Here is a 10,248-nt window from a genome sequence, read left to right as displayed (position 1 = left end):
CAATAAACTTTATTAAAATTGATACAGGTTGTCCTTCTTAATTCGGACCGCGACAGACGTGACGACAAGGCGGATCTCGACGAGTCCTATCCTAGTACCGGTCTCTCGTTTTTATCCTGTTCCAGGCGGCCGGTCCTTGCTTGTCATCAAAATGTTCGTCAGCGTCCGCGGTATATTTCTGGGTCGCGCGGCAGCTTTCCGCGTAAGGGCTGCGCAACTCGGTTAGCAGTTGCTTCACGTGGAGCGGTTACACAATAAATGCGCGATTAGCACGGTAGCGTTGGTAATCGCTATCGTTTGACAAAATAATAATTCATTGGGTAAAGTATCGCTTGCCGCTTGTCAGCGATGGGCATGATTGTTCTCGGCGCTCGCGACATCCCTCCCCCTTTGATAGAAAGGAACCACGGAGGGTTTCGAATTCCATGTGTCCCTTACTTGGCGTTCGCAACATCCTTCCCCCTTGGATGGAAGGTGATCTTACTTGTTAGTTTACATATGTTGTCGCGTAACTATAATATAATCGTATGCTTATGACTAATATAACATAACATCGTCGCGGCGTTTCTGTGCGGTTATCTCGCTTTTCTTTTGCTTTTTATTTTTGTTTTTGTTTGTGCGCCGTTTGTGTTATTAATCCTATTATAGTTATTATCACTACGCAGGTGCCTATTGCCATAGAGTATACAGTGTATTTATTTTTGAGTAAGTCATAATCGCTATCTTCTAGAGTTTCTCTTCTAGACTTACGCTTAACTTGGTTAAATCTACAGGGTTCTTAATTATTTGTCGTAACGTGTCGGTTTTCGCTAGCTTATTCTTATTGGTATCTCTATTTTTTATTTCTAATGTTATATTGTAATACCCTCCCTCTCGGGGAGGTAATTTTGGATATATGTATTTGGATATATTTTATTTCCCTCAATTTTTCGCGCTTTTAATATTACGTTTGGTGTGATTAGTTTGCAATTATCTTTTAGTTTTATTTTTCCGGTTTCTTCTAATATAATTTTTTCTTCTATTCGCTTTTCGCACTTAATGCTAATTTCCTGTTTATGCCGTGGAGTAGAGCCACGCTTGCTCCTCCGTCAATGCTATCCACAACGGTGTATTAGATATCATATGATTCTTTTTGCAATAATTGAACTGTCCTGGTGTATGTGTATATATTTGCACCTCATATGACTGTTGTTTCCGCATAATATGTCGCGAAGTTCTGTTCGCATGTGTATGTGTGTATTTGTTTCTCGTATGCAGCGTTCTAACTCTACTTCCTTTAGTAATTTATAGTGGTTATTCTCTTTATCTATAGCTAACAAAGAATGGTTTATCTTTATGTAGGCGAATACATTCGCATCGTATACCGGTAACGGTATTGCCTTAACTAGTTTAAATGTAGGGTATGCTATTACCGGAAATCGCAAGATTGTGTATATGTATGGACCATCTGAATACGCGCTAAAAGTAATTGTATGTGTGTATTGTCTGCCAGTGCTCAGTCTGGATTTTAAAGGGAAAGTGTAATCCCATGATTAATTATGTAGCCGCTTCTCTGAGGGCTGTTATTATGTGTTTGATGGGTAATAGTCGGTATCATTCCGTTTTTCCCGTATGTCAGGTAGTCTATTACATTTTCCGTGTCCTTCGTTAAATCATTCATTATTGTTGTCAGGATTAGTAAGTGTTCGTCTACGTCTGCCTGTAGTGTGGACATGGTCAACCGTTGCTCTAGTCGTTTTGTCGCATTCATTATCAGATTTTCGTTATAGTTTAGAGTATTTTTTAATTCGTCCAAGTGCGCTATTGTGGCGTTGATTACTCTTATTTGATTTGCTACTGCGTGCTGCAGTACCTTGCCGTTTGTTCGTAACCTTTGCAGTTGCTCGTCTATTAGTTTCTGATCGTCGGCATCCATCGTTCCGAACAATATTTTGCTGACCGACCCGACCGCATCTAGCAGTCCTCGTTGTTTGTCAGTCGTTTCTACTTGTGTCAACAGCGTGATCAGTTTGGTATTTTCTTTTTCTATTATCTTCATAATGTTCCGGCAACCTAACTGAGCGTTGCCTATTACTTTTCGGCACTGTATTGCGGTTTCCTCAATATAGTCTTGTAATTGCTGATGTCTGATCTCTAATTCTTTTGCGTTCAGTTTTATCACTAATTTCCATGCCGATTCAGCCTGTCTCAGCTGACCGATTTCCTCATAGTAGATTCCTGGCTGATGCGAGAACAATTCCCAGTCAAGAGCATGCCGAGAATCAGATGTCGCTTGTACTGCTCTTCTCGACATAAGGAGCATCTTGCAAGTTTAGGGCTCAGGTTACTTTTCCGTGAATCCTAGTCGTGTATTTTTTTGTGTGATACGTTTAATATTATAAATTATTTTCAGTCTGCCGTCAACCGTGGTCTGTTGCGCGTCGTGGAAGGCTTTTAGTTTGTTTTTTTTTGTATTTTTGAGTTTTCAATTATGCAGTGCACTAAGTGTGGTCGGGAGTCTGTTCCCATCATGTGTAGTGAGTGCGTGCGGCGGTCATACCGCCTGGTGGCCCAACGTGTGGCGATGAGGGTGTCGTCCACGGTCGTCTGGACGGAGGAATATCGTCCCTGTGCTTCACGTGCGATCAGTTGTGTCGAGAGGTCTCCTGCGCCGCCTCCGTCTGTCTGCGAGGAGTTCTACCCCCGCGACTCTTTGCGGGTGCAAATTTGTGTTGCCACCGGCCAACGTTTCGTCTTCGTTCTGCGTGACTGGTAAGTTCTCCCCTCTCTCTCTCTTTTTTTTTTGTTTTTCGCGGGTAATTGTTCATACGTAATTGTTTCCTAATCTTCAATAAATAGTTTAAGTCGGTTCGCGTGTACCGTCGTAATTTTTCGTTTCTGATTGATTTTCGTTTCTGTTTAATTCACATTGAAGATTTTCTCGATTATTTGGTATGGTCCTATCCAAGGTGCTTCCAATTTCTTCGATCGTCCTCTGCGCATTGCTTCATCATGCAGGAGGACTTTATCTACTTTGAAGGTTTTAGTGTAGCTATTTTTATCTATAGTTTTTTGTCTTTTGTTTTGCTTCGCGAATATGTTCTTTTGCTACTTTCTGTGTGGCTCTGAGTCGTTCTCTTAGTTCTTGCGCGTAGTTATCATATGTATAGTATTGGTTTTGGTGGCGCTGTCAGGGCCGTAGGTAGTATTGCTCGATGCCCGTACATCAATTCGAACGGTGTATAGCCCGTTGCTGTATGCGTCGTATTGTACGTGAACATCGCGTATGGGATCCATTCATCCCAGTTGGTTTGATCCTCGTTTATATAGTGCCTTAAGTATTCGATCCTGTGTGATCTCTCCAGGGCTCCGTTACTTTCAGGATGGTACGCGGTTGTTTGAATTTTTGTTATTTTTAGGAGGGCATACATCCCTGAACATTTCACTGACGAGGTTCATTCCTTGATCTATCAGTACTGTCTCCGATATTCCGAATTCGCATATTATTTTTGTGGTGAACTCTTTGGCAATCGTGTTTGCTTCCTGGTCTGATATCGGTATTGTTTTATTAAATTTTGTTAAGTCGTCTTGGAATGTTAGTAGTATTTATTTCTTTTCATGGTGACCGTGAGTGGTCTACGATGTCCGGGGCGCATTTTTGAAACGGTTTTTCTGCCGTGTCGGTCAATATTAGAGGCATTTTGGTTTTCTTGCTCAGTTTGTTTTTCTGGCAATATTCACATTTAGCGATGTATTCTTCCACATCTCGTATTAATCCGTGCCAGTTGTGCATTAGTCGTATTCGATTTACGGTACGTGTTATGCCTTGATGTCCTCCGAGGGGGACATTATGATATTCGTACATTATTTCCTTGTCTTCTTTGTTATATTCGCTCTCTTCCTTGTGCTCGATGCTGTTTATCTGTGTGTCAGGCGCGATCGGGTTTCTGCTGAGCGCGTCAGCATTTGTATTGCCTTTACTGGCCTTGTGTACCATCTCATAGTCGTACTCTTTTAATTTGAACCTCTGATTAATCGTGAACCAGGGTCTGTTATACTAAATAGCCAGATCAATGGCTTGTGGTCTGTAATTATTTGAAATTTTGTTCCATAGAGGTACGGTCGAAAGTGTTTGACGGCCTATACTATGGCTAGCAATTCTTTCTCTGTTGTATTATAGTTTTGTTCCGCTTTATTCAGAATTCTACTTGCAATTGGTCAGTCTTGGTCTACTGGCCCTTGCGACAATACTGCTCCGATGGCGTATCCGGATACGTCTGTCGTTACTATAAATTGTTTAGTGAAGTCCGGGTAAGCTAGAACTGGTGTGGTCGTTAACTTTTCTTTTAATGTTTCGAAAGCGTTCTGTTGTTCTGCTGTCCAAACGAACTTTTCATCCTTTTTTGTTAGTTTTGTCAGTGGTTTCGCTATCTTTGAAAAATTCTCGATGAATCTTCTATAATAACCGGCTAATCCTATGAAGGATTGCACATCTTTTACCCGTTTTGATATTGGAAAAAACGGTATTATACCGTTTTCGAAGATAATGTGTCTTAAGTATGTCACCTCCTTTCTTAAAAACTCACATTTACTCGGTTGTAGTTTCAGATTGTAGTCTCTTAGTTTTTTGAATACTTCAATTAGTCTTTTGTTATGCTCTTTCAAATTTGGTCCATATATTACGATGTCATCTAAATAGATTAGGCATTTAAGACCTTGTAATCCGGTTAGTAAGGAATTGATAAGTCTCTGGAATGTTGCGGGCGCATTTTTTAATCCAAAAGGCATTCTATCAAATTCGTAGTGTCCGTAAGGTATGGAAAATGCTGTTTTTTGTTTGTGTTCCTCATGCATGGGGGTTTGATAGTATCCCGATGCTAAATCCAACGTTGTAAAGTATTTCGTGTTTCCTAGTTGGTCTAGTATGTCAGTGATATTCGGGAGCGGGAAAGAATCGTTAAGTCATTCAATTTCCGAAAATCCACAACTATTCGTAGTTTTCGCTCTCCAGATATATCTAATTTCTTCGGTACTACTAGTAAGGGTGCGTTCCACTGACTCGTGCTGGGGCGGATTATCTCGTCATCCAGCATTTTCGCTATCTGTTTATTTACTTCTGCCTTGTGCTTCTCCGGTAATCTATATGGTCGGACATTGACCGGCGCGCTATCTGCTCGCGTATTTATTTCATGTGCTACTGCATTAGTGTACGATAGACGGTCGTTTTCTAGGTAGAAGATATCACGGAAATCTTCGCAAATCTGGTGCAAGGTTTTCTTTTCCTCTTTATTTAAATGCTCGGTTCGCATTTGTCTGTGCAATTTTTTTTTACGAGCTTGAATGGACTCGTCGCTCGTTTTTCGTCACTTGACACCTCCATGGTATACATGTGTGCGACATCTTTTGTCTTTATCTCGTCCACCGTGACTAGCAGCGTTGTTATCTCCACGGATTCTCCCGTGGTATTTATCGCACTTATTGGACATACGTTTTCTTCTGGTATGACCAAACAATTTCCTATGAAAACTCCGGGTTTGGTTTCGACTGCATTTACTATTCCAATGCTATTTCGATCGGTTATCGCCTGAATTATGGTTTCACTTCGAGGCGTTAGCATGGTTTTCTTGTACGGGTAGAGTTTGAAAGTTGTGTTGCCAATACGGACTTTTTTTTCCCGTGATCGCATTTCGCTTACTGTTTATTCAAAAAATCTAGTCCCAGTATCCCCTCATAATTTATTGGGAAGTCATCTCTTATCACATACATAATGTGTCGTATCTCTCGGTCTCCTAGCGTTATCGTTGCTCTTATCTTTCTGAGTGTGTGTATTTTGTGGCCGGTAACTCCGGTTAGGGCTAAACGCTCTTCGCGCATTAGTGTGTTTCCCTTTAGATTCCCTATTTTTATTAATGTCAAAGTGGCGCCTGTATCGAGGAGGAAGCTTGTTTTTCCCTTTTTTGTCTCTCGCATCGGCAGGGTAATCAAGTCTAACGTGGCGTTTGTGTGCGGCGTATTCACCTGTGTCACTTGATGTTCGCGTACGGTTTGCGTTATCTTTGTTCTCGGTTTCTCTTCTTCTTCGTCATCGCCACTGCTTGTAAACGATAGGTCATCGCTCTCCCTTTGCTGCTTATTTTTTCTCATTATTACAGCGGTATTTATTTGTCGCCCTTTTTCATTATCCTGTCTCGGCTGCCCCTTTCTCGGGCGGCCGTTCAGTGACCAGCATTCGTCGCGCTTATGGCCTGCCTTTTTGCAGTACGAGCAGTATTTCTCGATATTATTTACGTTTGCCGGTCGTTCGGCTCGCGGTAGCGGATATTTGCTTGTGTATCGGCTTGAACGACAGTCGCGCGCCGAATGTTCTAGCCTACCGCATTTGTGGCACTCCAATTTTTGATTGCGGTTTCTATACTTTCTTGGTTGCTTCTTGCTTTCTCGTTATTGTACATTTTTGTAGGTTGGCTACCTTTTAATTTTTCCTCGGCTGTTGCGCCTAGCATAGCGGCTGTTAAATTCGTATAATTCATGGATCGTACTATTGTTTGTATCTCGTCACGTAATCCTAGTTGGAAATTTTCTAGGACTAATTCCTGTATCGTATCTAAGATTGCCTTTCGTTGCTCCGCGGTGTGCTCGCGCCCTTCTACCATAGATTGATAGAGTTCGCGAATTTCGGACATCGTCCCATGTACGCCCGTATATCTATGTATTTCTACCGGTTCGTCATTTTCTGCACTCCGATCGTAATTAACGACTTCTAGTTGGCTTATGCGGCCCTGTAGTGCTCGTATGCCTTCTACCAACTCGATCAACATTGCATCTCGCGCGTCGTGCGAAGCTTCTGCCGGATCAGATTTCAAGTGTGCCTGACTTAAAGTGGCTCTCATCCTTCTTACTTCGTCGTCCAATTCTCTGTTTACTGCTTGTTGTTCTTCTGCGATCGGTTTTAACAGTGTGCCCGAGGGTTGATTTGCCATTTCTGCTGGATTTATGTTTCGTGAGGCGATGTAAAATTTGGTTGGATCGAACACGTTACTATCGTAAGACGTCAATGAAAATTCTCCGCGGCTAGGGTTACTTGCGTTCGTGCCGTCACTATGGTCAGATCTCGCGTCTGTTGGTTGTAATAGAGCGTCGTCGCGTCTCTCACTACTCGGTAGTAGGCTATTATCTATCGTCGCTAAGCGAAAACACGCATTCAATTACAATGTTCGGATGTAATTCCGATTGACTCGTCAGACTATCGTCGGAATAATAATTACTTAAATCGCGGCGTACATTATCGCGCGGATCGCGTGAATTTTCCGTCTGCTCGAGGCTCGGAGAGCTCGACCTGAGCGCTCGGCTGGCTGACGCGCTATGGAGCCACGACGTGTTTCTTTGGGCGGGAGTTTGGTTAATTCCCTCGTTCGACATCTACCTACACGCTTCTCTCGCTATCTAATGCGCTCGCCTTAATTTTCTATAATTTACATTACGCTTGCAATTCACATGTTTGTGGCTTAACGCTGGCTGTTGCGGTAGGTCGTTGCTTCTCCGGTGTCACTGAATGCTCGGCGTTGTGGCTCTACCGGCTCTTTCTCGCCGCAGGGATGTCGACTTCTTTTCCGGCCTTTTCCTTGAATTTCGATCGTTTGTTCCTTCCAGATGATTGGGTGTTGCTGCGAAACGATCCCACTGCTGCCATCAGAAATGTTGTGCCGGTCGTTTCGGGGATCGACCAAGGAGTCGGCGGGAAAGAGGCGCTCACCACTTTGTTCAACACTCAATAAATTTTATTAAAATTGATACAAGTCCTTCTTAATTCAGACCGACAGACGTGACGACAAGGCGGATCTCGACGAGTCCTATCCTACCGGTCTCCCGTTTTTATCCTGTTCCAGGCGGCCGGTGTCCTTACCGTGTCATCAAAATGTTCGTCAGCGTTCGCGGTATATTTTATTTTATTTCGCGCGGCGGCTTTCCATGTAAGGGCCGCGCAACCCGATTAGCAGTTGCTTCACGTGGAGCGGTTACACAATAAATGCGCGATTAGCACGGTAGCGTTGGTAATCGCTATCGCTTGACAAAATAATTCGTCGGGTAAAGTATCGCTTGCCGCAATCTACTTTGTCAGCAATGGGCGTGATTGCGTTCTCGGCGCTCGCGACAACATATACATACATATAAATAATACCATATTTTCGTTTTTATTAATTTTTTTGTTTTTATTAATTTAAGTTTATTTGCAAATATATTTTCTATTGTATCACCGCTTAGGGTAGGATCATTGCTTAATACACTCTTACACTCACACACTCTCTATTAGAAATACCTGATGACCGCCGAACGATTGTAACACCCGCGATAATACACATGCACACTACTCTTCTACATCATTTTTCTTGCTTCTCAAAACATGTATAACATTAATCATATTAATTTAATTTTAATTTATCTTTATTTCTTTTAAAACCCTTCATCTCATTCCCTCCATCCTATTGATCGCACGAGGTCTATTCCTGATAAGAGGAATTAAATTTCTTGACCAGAAGACGACCGACCAGCGCACATGTGGAATAGCGTCATAGTGTTTTCATATCGTGACCTAGTGCCCAGACTTATCAGTGCGCTCGGACTCGAGGGATTACGTTTCCATGCTTGGCCTTCGAGAGAGCAGCTGTTCGCATCCTTCCGAGCCCATTCGTACTCTGTTCATATTTTTAATTCTTAATTCTCAATTCTCAATTTACTTCGAGGTGGACGTAACAATGTCTAAAATACAATTTTCTGTCTGAATTGAACAGTGATTGATAGCAAATGTTTTTCTAAAAGAGTAATAAAATTGCACTGGTGTTAGATTGAACACGTTACCTGATAAATTTCTAATACCCTCAAATATGGTATATATTCGATTATATCTTGATTGACGCTTCAACAATTGAAATCCTGATTGAATTTCTTTCAAATATGTCCATAATTGAATTAAATTATTTATATTTTGATTTCAGCATTTAAATACATTAACTTTGTCTGTAATATCATTGCCATTTTTTGTAAAAACTTTAAGACTGCAGAAATATGCTTTAATGATTTTAAATATTCTAATTATTCTTCTGAGGCTATATGCATTTCTATTTGGTTTTTTTTTAATAATAAACTAAAAATATCGAACACAGTATTTAATTTTTTAACATATTCTGATGTATCCTTAGCAGATACCAGCAAATGTCCAAGTAAAATCATAATATTAATAGCACAAGCTACAAAAAAACTTAAAACTTAAACAGCATATTTTACTTCATTCGTTGAAAATTATTAGGATATATGTGTGTGTTTTGAGCTAGTTTAGATACTAATCTGTTTATGTTTTCTTATTATTTCTTTATTTATATCATATAATTTCTCTATATGTTGCCATGAGAGAATTTGATCTCCCGATTTAATAATATTATTTAACAAATTATTTCTAGCTGCTTTTATAAGGTATAGTGAATCATAAAAATGAAATATTTTTTGCCCATTTATAATGTAGTACGGAGTTTTTTGAGTCACGCCTAATTTTTAGCTGTCTTTTTATAATCTGTTTCCATATCTGTCACTTGGGCAACAACTCTTAAATTTATATTCTGAAGTCTTCTAATACATTCAATAATTATTATTCGTAACTTATTAGCATCCAGTTGAATTAAGAAAAAAATAACCAAATGGTTCTTTAAATTTATTTGTCAAACTTCTACCCGTGATTATTACTATATTATATGCGACTAAAAGATTTTTAGTTACATGTAAATATATTTCATAACTTGTATCGTGAAATCTAATTACTAAATCTCTGTTAATCATATAAAATAAACTTGCTTTTAATCACATTGTATCAATACATTGTATAATACAACAATATTTATTAGGTGTATAAAAAAGTTCTGAGCTTTTTATTGTAAAATTCAATCTTTATTCAAAAACAAAAAAAAATATTAATCAGCGAAATATTCCCCGTTTGCATCAACGACCTTTTGCCATCTTTCGGGTAGCTTGCGAATTTCTTGACGATAGAAGTTCACCGGCTTCGAAGCGATAAAGTCATCGATGCATTTTCGTATCTCTTCAAATCTCACGAAATATGTATCAGCCAAATGATGCTGCAGCGACCGGAATAGATAGTAATCGGAAGGCGCCATGTCTGGGCTATACGCCGCGTGCGGGAGAAGTTCCCAGCCTAACGCAAAGATATGGTCCTGAGTCGCTTTCGCAACATGTGGTCGAGCCATGTGTTGAGCCGCAACA

The sequence above is a fragment of the Pogonomyrmex barbatus genome, unplaced genomic scaffold (genome assembly GCF_055798465.1).
Source record: "Pogonomyrmex barbatus isolate J1 unplaced genomic scaffold, ASM5579846v1 scaffold15, whole genome shotgun sequence".
NCBI classification, from domain to species: Eukaryota; Metazoa; Arthropoda; class Insecta; order Hymenoptera; family Formicidae; genus Pogonomyrmex; species Pogonomyrmex barbatus.
This window is presented reverse-complemented; position numbering follows the sequence as displayed.